Source organism: Arachis hypogaea, chromosome 12, assembly GCF_003086295.3.
Source record: "Arachis hypogaea cultivar Tifrunner chromosome 12, arahy.Tifrunner.gnm2.J5K5, whole genome shotgun sequence".
Lineage (NCBI taxonomy): Eukaryota > Viridiplantae > Streptophyta > Magnoliopsida > Fabales > Fabaceae > Arachis > Arachis hypogaea.
In genome coordinates this window covers 86,037,173-86,052,586 of record NC_092047.1, presented here as the reverse complement: position 1 = coordinate 86,052,586, position 15,414 = coordinate 86,037,173, and the positions used below count along the sequence as shown (strand labels likewise).

The following is a 15,414-nucleotide window of genomic DNA, read 5'->3' as shown; positions in this document are numbered from 1 at the left end:
AATCTCGAAAACTGATTGCCATCCCCTTTCTTCTTTAATTGCTGAGGGTATGGAACTCTTGGGGCATCTGGCTTCAGCACTCCTTCCCCTTTTTGTGAACTCAGATTAGGAACTTGAGCTCCATCCTGCTCTTCTTCCTCTTTATCTGATTCCTTTTCTTGTGGTTTCTGGGGGATTTTCTTCAGTTCCTTCCTACTCCTAAGAGTGATAGCCTGGCACTCCTCCCTTCGTGTTAAGCTAGTCTTGCTGCGAAGGTTGTGGCTTGGAATTTGCTTGAATAAGTAGCCAATTTGTGTCTCTAGTTTCTTGATGGCAGCATCCTGATTCTGCATATTGGACATCACCTCTTCTCGGAACGCTTTACTATCTTGAATCTCTTTGCCTATGCCTTCAAGTAGATTCTTAATCCTTGAGATTCTTTCATCAAATGATGATAGGTCAGGCTGAGGAGGGTTATTCTGGCCTTGATATGAATGTGGAGAGCTGTTGTCATGTGGGTGTTGATATGGTCTAGATGTGAAATGTTGGGTGGCTGTATTGTTTGGATTTGGGCGTCTTTGATCAAGGCTTTGGTCTTGTTGATTTCCCCACCCAAAGTTCCGGTGGTTCCTCCATCCAGGGTTGTAGGTCTTGGAGTATGGATCATGGTTTTGCCTAGGTGAATTCCCAATGTAGTTGGCTTGCTCCTGACTACCCTCTGCTTCTTCATTCACTCCTTCTTGGGTTGTTGATGAAGTGGAGATTGCTGCTACTTGGTTCCTCCCCATCTTCTTGGTAAGGTCAGCTAGCTGCTGGGTAATGAGCTTGTTTTGGGCCAGCAGAGCATCTACATTGTTTAGCTCCATTACTCCTCTTGTGTTCCCTCGTTCGGAGGCATAGAAGTAGTCGTTCTCTGCTACTGTTTCAATTACATCTATGGCCTCCTCAATGGTCTTCTTCTTGTTCAAAGATCCTCCAGATGAATGGTCTACTGCCTTCTTTGACTCATAGGAAAGCCCTTCATAGAAAATGTGCAGCTGCACCCATTCATTGAACATATTTGGTGGGCATCTCCTTGTTAGGTCTTTAAACCTCTCCCATGCTTCATATAGAGTCTCACCATCTTGTTGCCTGAAAGTTTGGACCTCAGCTCTCAGCCTATTGATTCGTTGAGGAGGGTAAAATCTTGCTAAGAATTTGTTCACCACATCTTCCCAAGTTGTCAAGCTCTCCCTTGGGAAAGACTCCAGCCACTTGGCTGCCTTATCCTTGAGTGAGAATGAAAATAAGATCAGTCTATAGGCGTCAGGATGAACACCATTAGACTTCACTGTGTCACATATTCTCAGGAAGGTGGTTAGATGTTGATTGGGGTCCTCTTGGACACTTCCTCCGAATGAACAGTTGTTCTGAACAAGGGTGATGAGCTGTGGTTTTAGTTCAAAATTGTTGGCATGGATGGTTGGCTTTTGAATGCTACTTCCACAGTTTCCTGGGTTTGGATTGATGTAAGAGCCTAAAACTCTTCTATCCTCCCCAGCATGATTTGCTCGACCTCTTCCGCCATGGTTGTGAGCTTCTTCTTCACGATGGTTCTCCATGTTTTCTTCCATGTTTGGTTCAAAGTATTCCTCCTCTTCTTCAGCACCAACTACACGTTTTTCTCTTGCCTCCCTTCTTAGTCTAAGGAAGGTTCTCTCAGGTTCAGAATCAAAGGAAGTTGAAGCCCCGCTTCTTCTCCCTGTCATACAACCAACAAGTACAAGCAAAGAGAATAGGTGCAGAAAGTATATCTGTCAGAATTATTACTAGTGTGAGTGATGCAATATATCAAACAGTTAGTGGGTTAGTGAGATGAATGGAATAACAAAGAAAAAGTGGGGGGAAGGGAACAAATTAACTAAAACAGGAAGTAAATGACTCAAACAGAAAATTAAATCAAACAAAAATAAAATGCTCAATCTAGTTATCCTCCAATCTAATCATTGTTGATGCACAATCAATCCCCGGCAACGGCGCCATAAACTTGATACACGGAAAACTTATCTCGCAACAATTTTCCTTCGGCAAGTGTACCGAATTTGTCGTCAAGTAAAAACTCACAATAGAGTGAGGTCAAAACCCACAAGGATTGATTGATCAAGCAACTTTAATTAGAGGAATATTCTAGTTGAGCGAATCCAGAATTTGAGCTTAGAATTGCAGAAAATAAAATGGCGGGAAGTAAATGACAGAAAAAGTAAATGCTAGAATGAAAGAACTGAAAGTAAATGACTGAAGTAAATTGCAGAATTGTAAATGGGAATGGGGAAATCGCTCATAAAAATAAGTGACAGAAAATAAAGAGAATGGGTAAGATCAGAAATGGGGAGTTCATTGGGCTCAGGAGATGTTGCATTCTCCGTATCAATTTCATTTTCATCTCTTTCTCAATCAATGCACTCATTGATCTCCTTAGCAATCTTAAGTGATTGAATTACAATTTCTTGTAATTCAATCTCTCAAATCTTGATCAATAGCCAATTCCTTGGTCAATTGCTCATGAGAAGAGATAAAGTATGGTCACTGATTATACCACATGCATTTCCCAAATCAAGTGTTGAGAGGATTATAGTCACATATCCATCCAAACCCAATTTGGTCCAGCATGAGAAAGCATTTCTAGCTTGATCTCTTCATTCCTCTTTCAAGGTTCAGAAGAGATCCAAGTATGAATAGCTTCTTTTCCAAGATAACTACCCAATTGGATGAAGATCGAAAGCTTTCAAGTAAAATCAAGAGAAAAAATAGAAGAAGAATAATGAAAACTAGTATTGATCCATCAAATTAAAACAGAGCTCCCTAACCCAATGAAAGGGGTTTAGTTGCTCATAGCTCTGGAAAATGAAAACAAAGATGGAGAATACATAATGAAACTAGAAGTGCAGAGAAAGTAAATACAGAGAGTAATTCTATGCCCAGGGGTTCCCTATATTTTCCAACTCTCGATTAATTCAAAGCTACTCCTATATATACTACTCTTCTACTCTTCTAGTTGGTTCTTCAAGTCTTGGGTCTGGGCCTTTGGATCTTGAGTTTGAAGCAGTTATCTTCTTCATTGGGCTTGGCTTTACCTGCAGAGAGACATTGTGAAGTGGGCAGAGAATTTTGCTCAGGACGTTAGTGGTGTTAATGTTCAGTGAAAATATGGGTTCGAGAACGTTAGTGACATTCAACTTTTTCACTAACGTTCCTTACCCAAGTAAGAGCCACATTAACCTCAACGTTAGTGGCACAAACGTTGCCACTAACGTTTCCTCTTTGTCCTTCGCGCACGTTATTGGGACTCAACTTTCCCAATAACATTGAGAAGCCTCCCCCTTCCCAACGTTAGAGTCCACGTTAACTTAGTTAACGTGGCTCTTTTAATGTAGGCTTGCCAACCTTCGAGAACGTTAGTGACACTTAACATTGTCACTAACGTTCCAATGTGCCCCTTAGCTCCCACGTTAGAGTCCACGTTAACTAGGTTAACGTGGCTTCTAACGTGGCTTATGCTAGCCATCTCTAACGTTAGTGACAAAGTTGAGTGTCACTAACGTTGGTTCAACATTCCCTTATCCACGTTAGCTTCCACGTTAACTAAGTTAACGTGGGAGTTAACGTGGCTCATGGTGGCATGTGTGGGCTCCTTCCAACGTTAGCGACAATGTTGGGTGTCACTAACGTTGGCGTCACCTCCCTTCCTCACGTTAGCTTCCACGTTAACTAGGTTAACATGGGAGTTAACGTGGCCTAGAGTGACTTGGCCAACGTTAGTGGTAAAGTTGAATGTCACTAACGTTGGCTTCTCCCCTTTCTTCTTAACGTTAGAGGCCACGTTAACTAAGTTAACGTGGACTCGAACGTGGCCACTTATAGCTTGGTCCAACGTTAGTGATAATGTTAAGTGTCACTAACGTTGGCTCCATTTCCTTTCTTCCACGTTAGAGTTCACGTTAACTTAGTTAACGTGACTCTTATCGTGGGCAATGATGGCTTTGAGAGCGTTATTGGCAATCATTTTTCTCATTAACTTTGCAAGTTACTCCCATTCCACGTTAGTGTTAACGTTAGTGTAACTAACGTAGCCACTAATGTGGTTCTTCTTTGCTTCCTTTGTCCTGAAATCAAGCAATAAAGTACATCAAAGTTCTAGTCCAAGTCATGGGAAATGCAACATCCAATTTGTCCTTAAATTCATGCAAAATCCTCATGAAATCATGTAAAGTGCACAATGTATGCTTGAATCAAGATGTAAGTGAATATCTACCCAAAACTAGCTTATTTCCTAAGGAAATGCATGAAACTACCCTAAAAACAGTAAAGAAAAGGTTAGTGAAACTGGCCAAAATGCCCTGGCATCACGTTCACAGTGAAAGTCCTCTCCGAACTCTCATCCATGATTTCTATGTGTCCATATGGCGAGACTTTTGTGACAAGAAAGGGTCCTGACCACCTTGATTTGAGTTTTCCTGGGAACAGTCTAAATTTGGAGTTGTAGAGGAGTACTTGCTGCCCCTTTGCGAAACTCCTGGGTGCCAGATGGAAGTCACGTCTCCTCTTCGCCTTTTCTTTATAAATCTTGGCATTTTCATAAGCTTCAGATCTGAATTCCTCCATCTCTTGCAGCTGCAAAATCCTCCTTGCACCAGCAGCAATGCTGTCAAAATTTAGTATCTTTAGAGCCCAGAGGGCTTTGTGTTCCAGCTCCAGTGGTAAGTGACAAGCTTTCCCATACACCAGTTGATATGGGGACATCGCGAGTGGTGTTTTGAATGCTGTTCTATATGCCCAAAGAGTATCATCCAGCTTCTTCGACCAATCCTTTCTTGATGCTCCTACAGTCTTTTCCAAAATCCTTTTTAGCTCTCTGTTAGATATCTCAGTCTGCCCACTTGTTTGGGGGTGGTAAGGCGTGGCAACCTTGTGTTTCACTCCGTATCGTAGGAGAAGAGCTTCTAGTGGTTTGTTACAAAAGTGGCTCCCTCCATCACTGATGAGTGCTCGTGGGACTCCAAACCGGCTAAAGATATTCTTCCTGAGGAAGTTCATGACCACCTTGTTATCATTTGTTGGGGTTGCAATAGCCTCCACCCACTTGGAAACGTAGTCCACTGCCACCAAAATGTACTTGTTTGAATATGAGGTTGGGAATGGTCCCATGAAATCAATTCCCCATACATCAAACAGTTCCAGCTCTAAGATGAAATTTTGTGGCATCTCATTTCTTCTAGGCAAGTTTCCAGCTCTTTGGCATTCATTGCAGTTCTTTACTAGTTCCTTGCCATCCTTGAAAAGGGTGGGCCAAAAGAATCCGCTTTGTAACACCTTGGCTGCAGTTCTGTCCCCTCCAAAATGGCCTCCATAGCACGAGCCGTGGCAATTCCACAGGACCTTTCGTCCTTCTTCTTCTGAAACACATCTTCTCAGGATTCTATCTGAACACTTCTTGAAGAGATATGGCTCATCCTAGACAAAATATTTTGCATCATTTATGAGTTTTCTTTTTTGATGTTTGTTTATCTCTAGAGGTAGAGCCCCAGTTGTCTTGAAGTTGGCAATGTCTGCAAACCATGGTGCTTTGTGAACTGTCATCAACTGCTCATCAGGAAAGAGCTCATTTACACTTGTATCATGTGCTCCACCTTTATCATGAGGGATTCTGGATAGGTGATCTGCTACCTTGTTCTCTACTCCTTTCTTGTCTCTAATTTCAATGTTGGACTCCTGCAATAATAAGATCCACCTTATTAGTCTTGGTTTTGATTCTTGCTTGGTAAACAAATATTTAAGTGTTGTGTGATCTGTGAAAACAATCACTTTAGCACCAATGAGGTATGATCTAAACTTGTCAAATGCAAATACTATTGCTAGCAACTCCTTTTCAGTAGTAGTATAATTTCTTTGAGTGTCATTGAGGACTTTGCTAGCATAGTAGATCACATGGACTAAGTTATCTTTCCTCTGCCCTAACACGGCCCCAACTGCAAAATCAGATGCATCACACATCAATTCAAAAGGTAAGTTCCAATCAGGTGGGGAAATGATAGGGGCAGAGGACAGCCTCTGTTTCAAATTTTTGAATGCTAGCATGCATTTTTCATCGAAGACAAACGGTGTATCAGATACAAGGAGATTGCTTAAGGGCTTGGCTATCATTGAAAAATCTTTAATAAACCTCCTGTAAAAGCCAGCATGCCCTAAAAAACTCCTATTGCCTTGACATCACTGGGTGGGGGAAGCTTTTCAATAAGTTCCACCTTAGCTCTGTCAACCTCAATCCCTTGGTTAGAAACCTTATGGCCAAGGACTATTCCTTCAGTTACCATAAAGTGACATTTCTCCCAGTTCAGGACCAAATTGGTCTCTTGGCACCTTTTCAATACCAAGGCTAGGTGATTTAAGCAACTAGAAAAGGAATCTCTGAATACCAAAAAATCATCCATAAAGACTTCAATGAATTTCTCTATCATATCCGAGAAGATAGATAGCATGCAGCGTTGGAAAGTTGCAGGCGCATTCCATAGCCCAAATGGCATGCGCCTGTAAGCAAACACTCCATATGGGCAAGTAAATGAAGTTTTCTCTTGGTCTCTAGGATCAACCACTATTTGGTTATATTCTGAATAACCGTCGAGAAAACAATAGTATGAGTGTCCTGCGAGTCTTTCCAACATCTGATCCATGAATGGAAGGGGAAAATGATCTTTTCGTGTAGCTTCATTTAGTTTTCTGTAGTCTATGCACATCCGCCATCCTGTGACGGTCCTGGTGGGGATTAGTTCATTCCTCTCATTGGGAACTACAGCGATTCCTCCCTTTTTCGGAACAACATGCACGGGGCTGACCCAGGGACTGTCTGAGATCGGGTAGATTACCCCTCCCTGCCATAACTTCATAACTTCCTTCTGTACCACTTCCTTCATGATTGGGTTCAGCCTCCTTTGGGATTGAATGGATGGTTTGGCATCATCTTCCAACAGTATTTTATGCATGCATATGACCGAACTGATCCCTTTTAGGTCAGCTAGGGTCCATCCAATGGCATCTTTATGCCTTCGCAACACTTGGAGCAGTTCACTCTCTTGATCTTGGCTGAGGGATGAGTTTATGATCACTGGGTAGCTTTCATTCTCACCTAAGTATGCATATTTGAGAGTGGGTGGCAGTGCTTTGAGTTCAAGTTTGGGTGCTTCTAACTTTTCATTCTCTTCCTTTGGTGCACCTTGTATATGAATCTCTGCTGTTGCAACCTCTTCACTAGACGTTGACTCCTCCTCTGTTAACCTTTCAGGTTCTTCTTCTTCAAAGCTCTCCTGCACTGCATCTTCCAGTGAGTCCAACCTCATACATTCTCCCAATTATTTTGGTGGGTAACTCATGGCCTTGAACACATTGAATGTCATCTTTTCATTGTGTAATCTTAAGGTGAGGTCACCTTTTTGGACATCAATGACAGCTCCAGCAGTAGCTAAGAACGGTCTTCCCAGGATGGTAGAGGCCTTGGCTTCCTCCTGCATGTCCAACACCACAAAGTCTGCTGGGCAGATGAAATCCCCCACCTTCACCAGCAAATCTTCCACTACACCATGAGGGAACTTGAACGATCGGTCTGCCAGTTATAGAGCCATTTTTGTTGGCTTAGCCTCCTCGATTTTCATTTTTCTCATCATAGCTACTGACATCAGATTTATGCTGGCTCCTAAGTCACATAGAGCCTTCTCCACTGTGATTTCCCCTATAATACAAGGGATATGGAAACTCCCAGGATCCTTCAATTTTTGGGGTAGTTTATGCTGAATGATAGCACTACATTCTTCTGTCAGTATCACAGTTTCGTTGCTCTTCCAACTTCTCTTCTTAGTCATCAATTCCTTCAAGAACTTGGCATAGAGCGGCATTTGCTCTATTGCTTCAGCAAAGGGTATGTTAATCTGTAATTTTTTGAAGATTTCTAAAAATCTGGAGAACTGGCTGTCATCCCCCTTCTTCTTCAGTTGTTGAGGATATGGGACTTTGGGAACATATGGCTTCAGGTCTCCTTCCTTTTGATGTGAGTTGGAGGTGGGGACTTGAACTTCATCTTGTTCCTCCTTCTGTCCAACCGAATCTTTCTCTTGTGGTTGCTTGGAAGTCTCCTTCAATTCCTTTCCACTTCTGAGGGTGATAGCCTGACACTCCTCCCTTTGGTTTGAGTCTGTATCGCTGCGAGGGTTGTGGCTGGAAATTTGCTTGAATAGGTATCCAATTTGTGTCTCAAGTTTCTTGATGGCAGCATCTTGATTCTGCATATTGGACTGCACTTCTTCTCGGAATGCCTTACTGTCTTGAATCTCTTTGCATATGCCCTCAAGTAGGGTCAAATTCTGGAGAGTCTATCTTCAGATGATGGTGAGTTGAGAGTGAATGGGTGAGTTGGGTTATTTTGGTTTTGGTATGGATGTGGAGAGGTGTTGTTAGGGTGGTGTTGATATGATCTCTATGTGGAATGTTGGTGAGCTGCATGGTTGTTGGGGTTGTGACGTCTCTGATCTTGGCTTTGATCTTGTTGATTTCCCCACCCAAAGTTTGGGTGATTCCTCCAACCAAGGTTATAGGTCTTGGAGTATGGATCATGGGTCTGCCTGGGTGAGTTTCCAATGTAGTTGGCTTGTTCTTGCTCATCCTCTGCCTCTGCATTCACTCCCTATTGGGTTACTGATGAGGTGGTGATTACTGCTACTTGGTTCCTCTCCATCTTCTTGGTGAGGTCAGCCAGCTGCTTGGTGATAAGCTTGTTTTGGGCCAGCAGTGCATCCACATTGTTTAGCTCCATCACTCCTCTAGTGTTGCCTCTTTCAGAAGCATAGAAATAGTCATTCTCTGCTACAGTCTCAATGACATCTATGGCTTCTTCAATGGTCTTCTTCTTGTTCAGAGATCCCCCTGATGAGTGGTCTACTGCCTTCTTTGATTCATAAGAAAGACCTTCATAGAAAATGTGCAGCTGCACCCATTCGTTGAACATATCTGGTGGACACCTTCTTGTCAGGTCCTTAAACCTCTCTCATGCTTCATATAGAGTCTCACCATCTTGCTGCCTGAAGGTTTGCACCTCAGCTCTCAGCCTGTTGATCCGTTGAGGAGGATAGAAACTTGCCAAAAACTTGTTCACCACCTCTTTCCAGGTTGCTAAACTCTCCTTTGGAAAGGATTCCAGCCATTTAGATGCCTTGTCCTTGAGTGAGAAAGGGAACAGAAGTAGTCTATAGGTGTCAGGATGAACACCATTAGACTTCACAGTATCACATATCCTCAAGAAGGTGGTTAGATGTTGATTGGGGTCTTCTTGGACACCTCCTCCGAATGAACAATTGTTCTGAACAAGGGTGATGAGCTGTGGCTTTAGTTCAAAGTTGTTGGCATGTATGGTTGGCCTTTTGATGCTGCTTCCACAATTTCCTGGGTTTGGGTTGATGTAAGAACCCAGAACCCCTCTCTCTTGCCCAGCCTGATGTGCTGGACCTTCTCGGTCATGGTTGTGAGCCTCTTCTTCATGATGGTTCTCCATATTCTCGTCCATATCTGGTTCAAAGTACTCCTCCTCTTCCTCAGCACCAACTACTCTCTTTCCTATTGCTTCCCTCCTTAATCTAAGGAAGGTTCTCTCAGGTTCAGAATCAAAGAAAGTTGAAGCCCCACTTCTTCTCCCTGTCATACAACCAACAAGGCACAAGCAAGGAAATAGATGCAGAAAGTAATTTCTACAGAAATGCTGTTAGTGTGAGTGATGCAATATATCAAATAGTTAGTGGGTTAGTGGGCTTAATTGTAAACAACTAAGAAAATGGGTAGGAGGAAGGGAAGAAAATAACTGAATAGAAAGTAAATTACTCAAATGAACTGAAATCAAACAAAAGAAAAAAAATGCTCAATCTAGTTATCCTCTAATTTAATCATTGTTGATACAAAATCAATCCCCGACAACGGCGCCATAAACTTGATGCATGAAAACTTGTCTCTCAATAATTTTCCTTCGGCAAGTATACCGAATTGTCGTCAAGTAAAAACTCACAATAGAGTGAGGTCGAATCCCACAAGGATTGATCGGTCAAGCAACTTTAATTAGAGGAATGCTCTAGTTGAGCGAAGCAGAATTTGATTTGAGATTTGCAGAAAATTAAATAGCGGGAAAGTAAATAGCAGAAAATGTAAATTGCTGGAAATAAAGAGCTGAATGTAAATGGCAGAAAGTAAATTGCAGAATCTTAAATGTGAATGGGGAAGATGCTCATAAAAGTAAATTGTAGAAATTAAAGAGTATGGGTAAGATCAGAAATGGGGAATTCATTGGGCTTAGGAGATGTTGCATTCTCCGGATCAAGTTCATTTTCATCTCTTTCTCAATTAATGCGTTCATTGATCTCCTTGGCAATCTTAAGTGATCGAATTATAATTCCTTGTAATTCAATCTCTCAAATCTTGATCAATAGCCAATTCCTTGGTCAATTGCTCATGAGAAGAGATGAGGTATGGTCACTGATTATACCATATGCATTCCCAAATCAAGTGTTGGTAGAATTATAGTCACCATATCCATCCAACCCCAATTTGGTCCAACATGAGAAAGCATTTCTAGCATGATCTCTTCATTCCTCTTCTAAGGTTCAGAAGAGATCCAAGTATGAATAGCTTCTTTTCCAAGATAACTACCCAATTGGATGAAGATTGAAAGCTTTCTAGTAAAATCAAGAGAAAAGATAGAAGAAGAATAATGAAAACTAATATTGATCCATCAAATTACAACAGAGCTCCCTAACCCAATGAAAGGGTTTAGTTATTCATAGCTCTGGAAATCGAAAACAAAGATGGAAAATACATTATGAAAAGTAAAACTAGAAGTGCAAAGAAAGTAAAATTATACAGAGAGTAGTTCTCCAATTTCCAACTCCCCAAAAAAGCTCCTTTCTAATTCAAAACTACCCCTATATATACTACTCTTCTGATCTTCTAGTCGGTTCTTCAAGTCTTGGATATGGGCCTTTGGATCTTGAGTTTGAAGCAGTTATCCTCTTCAGTGGTCTTAGCTTTACCTGCAGAGAGAAAGTGTGATGTAGGCAGGGTGTTTAGCTCAGGACGTTAGTGGCGTTAACGTTAAGTGAGAGTGTGGGTTCGAGAACGTTAGTGACAATCACCTTTTTCACTAACGTTCCTAACCCAGGGATGATCCACGTTAACTTCAACGTTAGTGGCACCAACGTGACCACAAACGTTGCCTCTTGGTCCTTTGCACACGTTATTGGGACTCATCTTTTCCAATAACGTTGAGAGTCCTCCCTTCCCCCTACGTTAGAGTCCACGTTAACTTAGTTAATGTGGCTCTTAACGTAGGCTTGCCAATCTTTCGAGAACGTTAGTGACACTTACCTTTGTCACTAACATTCCAAGATGCCCCTACTTCCCACGTTAGAGTCTACGTTAACTAGGTTAACGTGGCTTCTAACGTGGTGTTGATAGCCATCTCCAACGTTAGTGACAAAGGTGAGTGTCACTAACGTTGGCTCATCATCTCCTTTATCCACGTTAGCTTCCACGTTAACTAAGTTAACGTTGGAGCTAACGTTGCTCATAGTAGCTTGTGGTGGTTCATCCCAACGTTAGTGACAAAGGTAAGTGTCACTAACGTTGCGATCACTTGCTTTTTCCACGTTAGCTTCCACATTAACTAAGTTAACGTGGCAACTAACGTGGCTTATTGTGGCTCGGCCAACGTTAGTGACAAAGGTGAGTGTCACTAACGTTGGCTTCTCTTTTTCTTCCTAATGTTAGAGTCCACGTTAATTGAGTTAACGTGGCTCTTAACGTGACCACTTATGAGCTTGGTCCAACGTTAGTGACAAAGGTGAGTGTCACTAACGTTGGCCTTATTTCTTTCTTCCACGTTAGAGTTCACGTTAATTTAGTTAACGTGACTCTTAACGTGGTCTATTATGGCTTTCGAGGACGTTATTGGCGATTATTTTTCTCATTAACATTGCAAGCTAGCTCCCATTCTACGTTAGTGGTCACGTTAGTTAGACTAACGTGGCTGCAAGCATGGTTCTTCCTTGCTTCCTTTGTCCTGAATTTAAACAATAAAGTGCATCAAAGTTCTAATCCAAGTCATGAGACATGCATCATCCAATTTGTCATATAATTCATGCAAAATTCTCATGAAATCATGTAAAGTGCACCATGTTTGCTTGAATCAAGATGTAAGTGAAATTTTACCCAAAACTTGCTTATTTCCTAAGAAAATGCATGAAACTACCCTAAAACATTAAAGAAAAGGTCAGTGAAACTGGCCAAAATGCCCTGGCATCAGCTGGTGGCAGGATCAGCTGACAACCTAGAGGAGGAGGGACCAAGTGGGTAATAAGGTTGCAGGTTTGGCTGGTATAGTCCTAGAGATGGGACCAGCGGATATACTAGAGGAGTTTGTGTCTCCTCACATGTCCAAAAACCATGCATATAGTCCCACTGTGGTTGAGTCTATTGTTACACAACAGGAGCCGTAGATTGCCCATGTTTGTAAGGTCCTATCGGTGAGGTATATGTGGAGACCCAAATTGTAGATGGCTGGCCACCCTGCTGAGTCAACTGATCTCTCCTAAAATGATATTGATCTACTAGGTCGTCCATGACATCTATCGGTGCATGCATATTGATAAACCACTATTTTATGGTTTATCTTGTGCTTAATTGAGTGGATTTTATCCACTATTCTCACACTTATTCATAGAATTCGCATGTTTTACATTTTCCTTCCTAATTCTGTGCTATGATTGAAAACATGCTTCTTTGGCCTTAAATTACTAATTTTAATCCTCTCTTATTACCATTCGATACCGTGATATATGTGTTAAGTGATTTCAGGGTTTATAGGGCAGGAGTGGCTTAGAGGATGGAAAGGAAGCATGCAAAAGTGGAAGGAATATAAGAAATTGAAGGAATTGCTAAGCTATCCAACCTGACCTCTTCGTACTAAATCGATCATAACTTGAGCTACAGAGGTCCAAATGAGGCGGTTCTAGTTGCATTAGAAAGCTAACATCCGGGGCTTTAAAATGATATATAATTTGCCATAGTTGCCTGAAAGATGCAGAAGATTGATGGTTTAGAGGTTATAAAAACTCTCGTTGTGAGTATAGTTACTAAACCAAGCAATCAACCTTTCTTACAAACGTGTTGGTTGTCACAAGTAACAAACCCCTTTAAAAATTGTTAACCAAGTATTCAAACTTCGGGTCATCTTCTCAAGGAACTGCGAGGACGTGTGTTCTTATTATTGGCTATAAAGGTTGTAATCGGGGTTTAGAAGGTGAGAAGCAAGTAATTTAAATGACGAGTGAATTAAATGGCAAGTAAAAATAAATAATAACTGTAAAACAACTTTTGGCAAGATAAGGGAAATTAGAAGTCCAACTTAGTTACCCTTCTCAACAATAATGAAAGTTGTATCTTAATTCCACTTGGTCAACCTTTACCGGAGCAAAGGAAAGTCAAGGGACTGATTAAATTGACCTTTGAATCCTAATTATTTCCTAAGAAAAGGTTGGGATTATTTAAGTTCAGTTCAATCAGCAAGATAACGATTATCAATTGTGTTGAGTTTAATAACTGTTGAGTTACTAAATTCTTAACCAGAACCAAAAAGGGGAAAAAAGTAAATTGCTGAAATAATAAAAGTATCCTTAGATGGGAAGCAATGGTAACTTAAATCAAAAAGAACAATCATAGACTGAAAATACCTCAAATAATCATTAATTCAAATAGGAATCTGTAACATGGAATAATTCATAAATTATAATAATCAATTCAAATGTTGGAATAAATAATTGTAGAATTAAAATAAAAGAACAATTAAACCTGGATCCAGAGTTACTCTTAAAACAAGAAGAAATCCTAAATCCTAAAAGAGAGAGAGAGAAGATCTCCCTCTCAACTAAATCTAAATCATTGAAAGGTGAAAAATATGCGAGCTCCCTTTGAATGGAAGCATTTCCACACTTTATAACCTCTGGTCTATGTTGTCTGTACTTGGATCTGGGCCAAAAAGGGCTTCAGAATTCGCTGGGGGCGTATTCTGTAATTTCTAGTGCATGGCCTCTGTCACGCGTCCGCGTGGGTCACGCGGTCGCGTCATTCGGAGCTTTTCCTTGCCACGCGGTCGCGTCAGTCATGCGACCGCGTCATGTGTATTCTGCTTGAGGCGCACGGTCACGTCAGGCATGCGGCCGCGTTGCTGCTGATTCGTGCTTGGCACGCGATCGCGTCATCCATGCGATCGCGTGGACACCAGTTTCTTTAAAGCTCCGTTTTGCTTCCTCCTTCCATTCTAGTATGTTTCCTTTTTCATCCTTTAAGTCATTCTGCCTTTAGAAAATCTGAAACTACTCAACACACTAATCACGGCATCGAATGAAAATAAAGGTAATTAAAATAATTAATTTTTAAAGCTTAGAAAACATGTTTTTCATTACATGACATAATAAGGAAGGGAAAGTAAAACTATACAATTAATGTGAATAAGTAGGTGAAGAGTTGAATAAATCACTCTAATTAAGCACAAAAGAACTCATGAAATATGGGTTTATCAACCTCCCCACACTTAAACACTAGCATGTCCTCATGCTAAATCCAAGGTAAATAATTAAGGTTAAAGTGATGAAATGTTATGAAATTCAACCTATGCTAAATGCATCTACCCAATGAGTCATGCAATTTCTAATTCATCCACTCATATATAAAGCTTACATGTAGCTAAGTTAATTCACATTCTCAAGGAGTTATGTATATATATATAACCAACCCTTAAATAATAAAGTACTTTAGCAAATGAGATGGGAAAGAAAACATTGTACAAACTTGCAAAATAATTAGTAAATTTTGAGCACAGATATATGTTGATGAGTTATTGAACCCTCACTGGATTTTGTGTTTACTCTCTAGTCACTCAGTGTTTATTGGGTTTATTCACTCTATTTTTTCTTTTTATTCTTAATTTCTACAGCTTTGTTTTTCATCTAACCAATCAATAATTATAGAATATAGTCATACCAAAAAGTCTTGAGGTCTTAATTAAGGTTGTAATGTGGTCAAGGTAAAGGTAAGGATTTATGTATAGGGTCAAGTGAGCTAATAAGCAAATCCTTAATTAGACTAAGATCTCACCTAACATACATATTCAGCAAGATAAAACTTCTTTACCTATTTTCCCATAATTTTCCACTTAATGTTACATGCTCATGTTTCACTTTTTATTATTATTTTTTTTATCCCATGTGCATTGTTTTTATTTTGCATTGGGGAATTTCTTTTGTATCCCCTTTTATTTAAATGCTGAAAAAAATTAACTTTTTTTTTAATGCACATGATAATTGAATCATTTAGATT

General features: G+C 40.6%; 1 non-coding gene across 1 annotated transcript; it reads left to right on the top strand.

Moving 5' to 3' along the window:
• The first annotated feature begins 1,032 nt into the window (after positions 1–1,032).
• Positions 1,033–1,139, top strand: LOC112730854 (small nucleolar RNA R71). Its single transcript, XR_003166659.1, has one exon. It is a non-coding gene; the product is annotated as a small nucleolar RNA R71 (small nucleolar RNA).
• Positions 1,140–15,414: the final 14,275 nt, after the last annotated feature.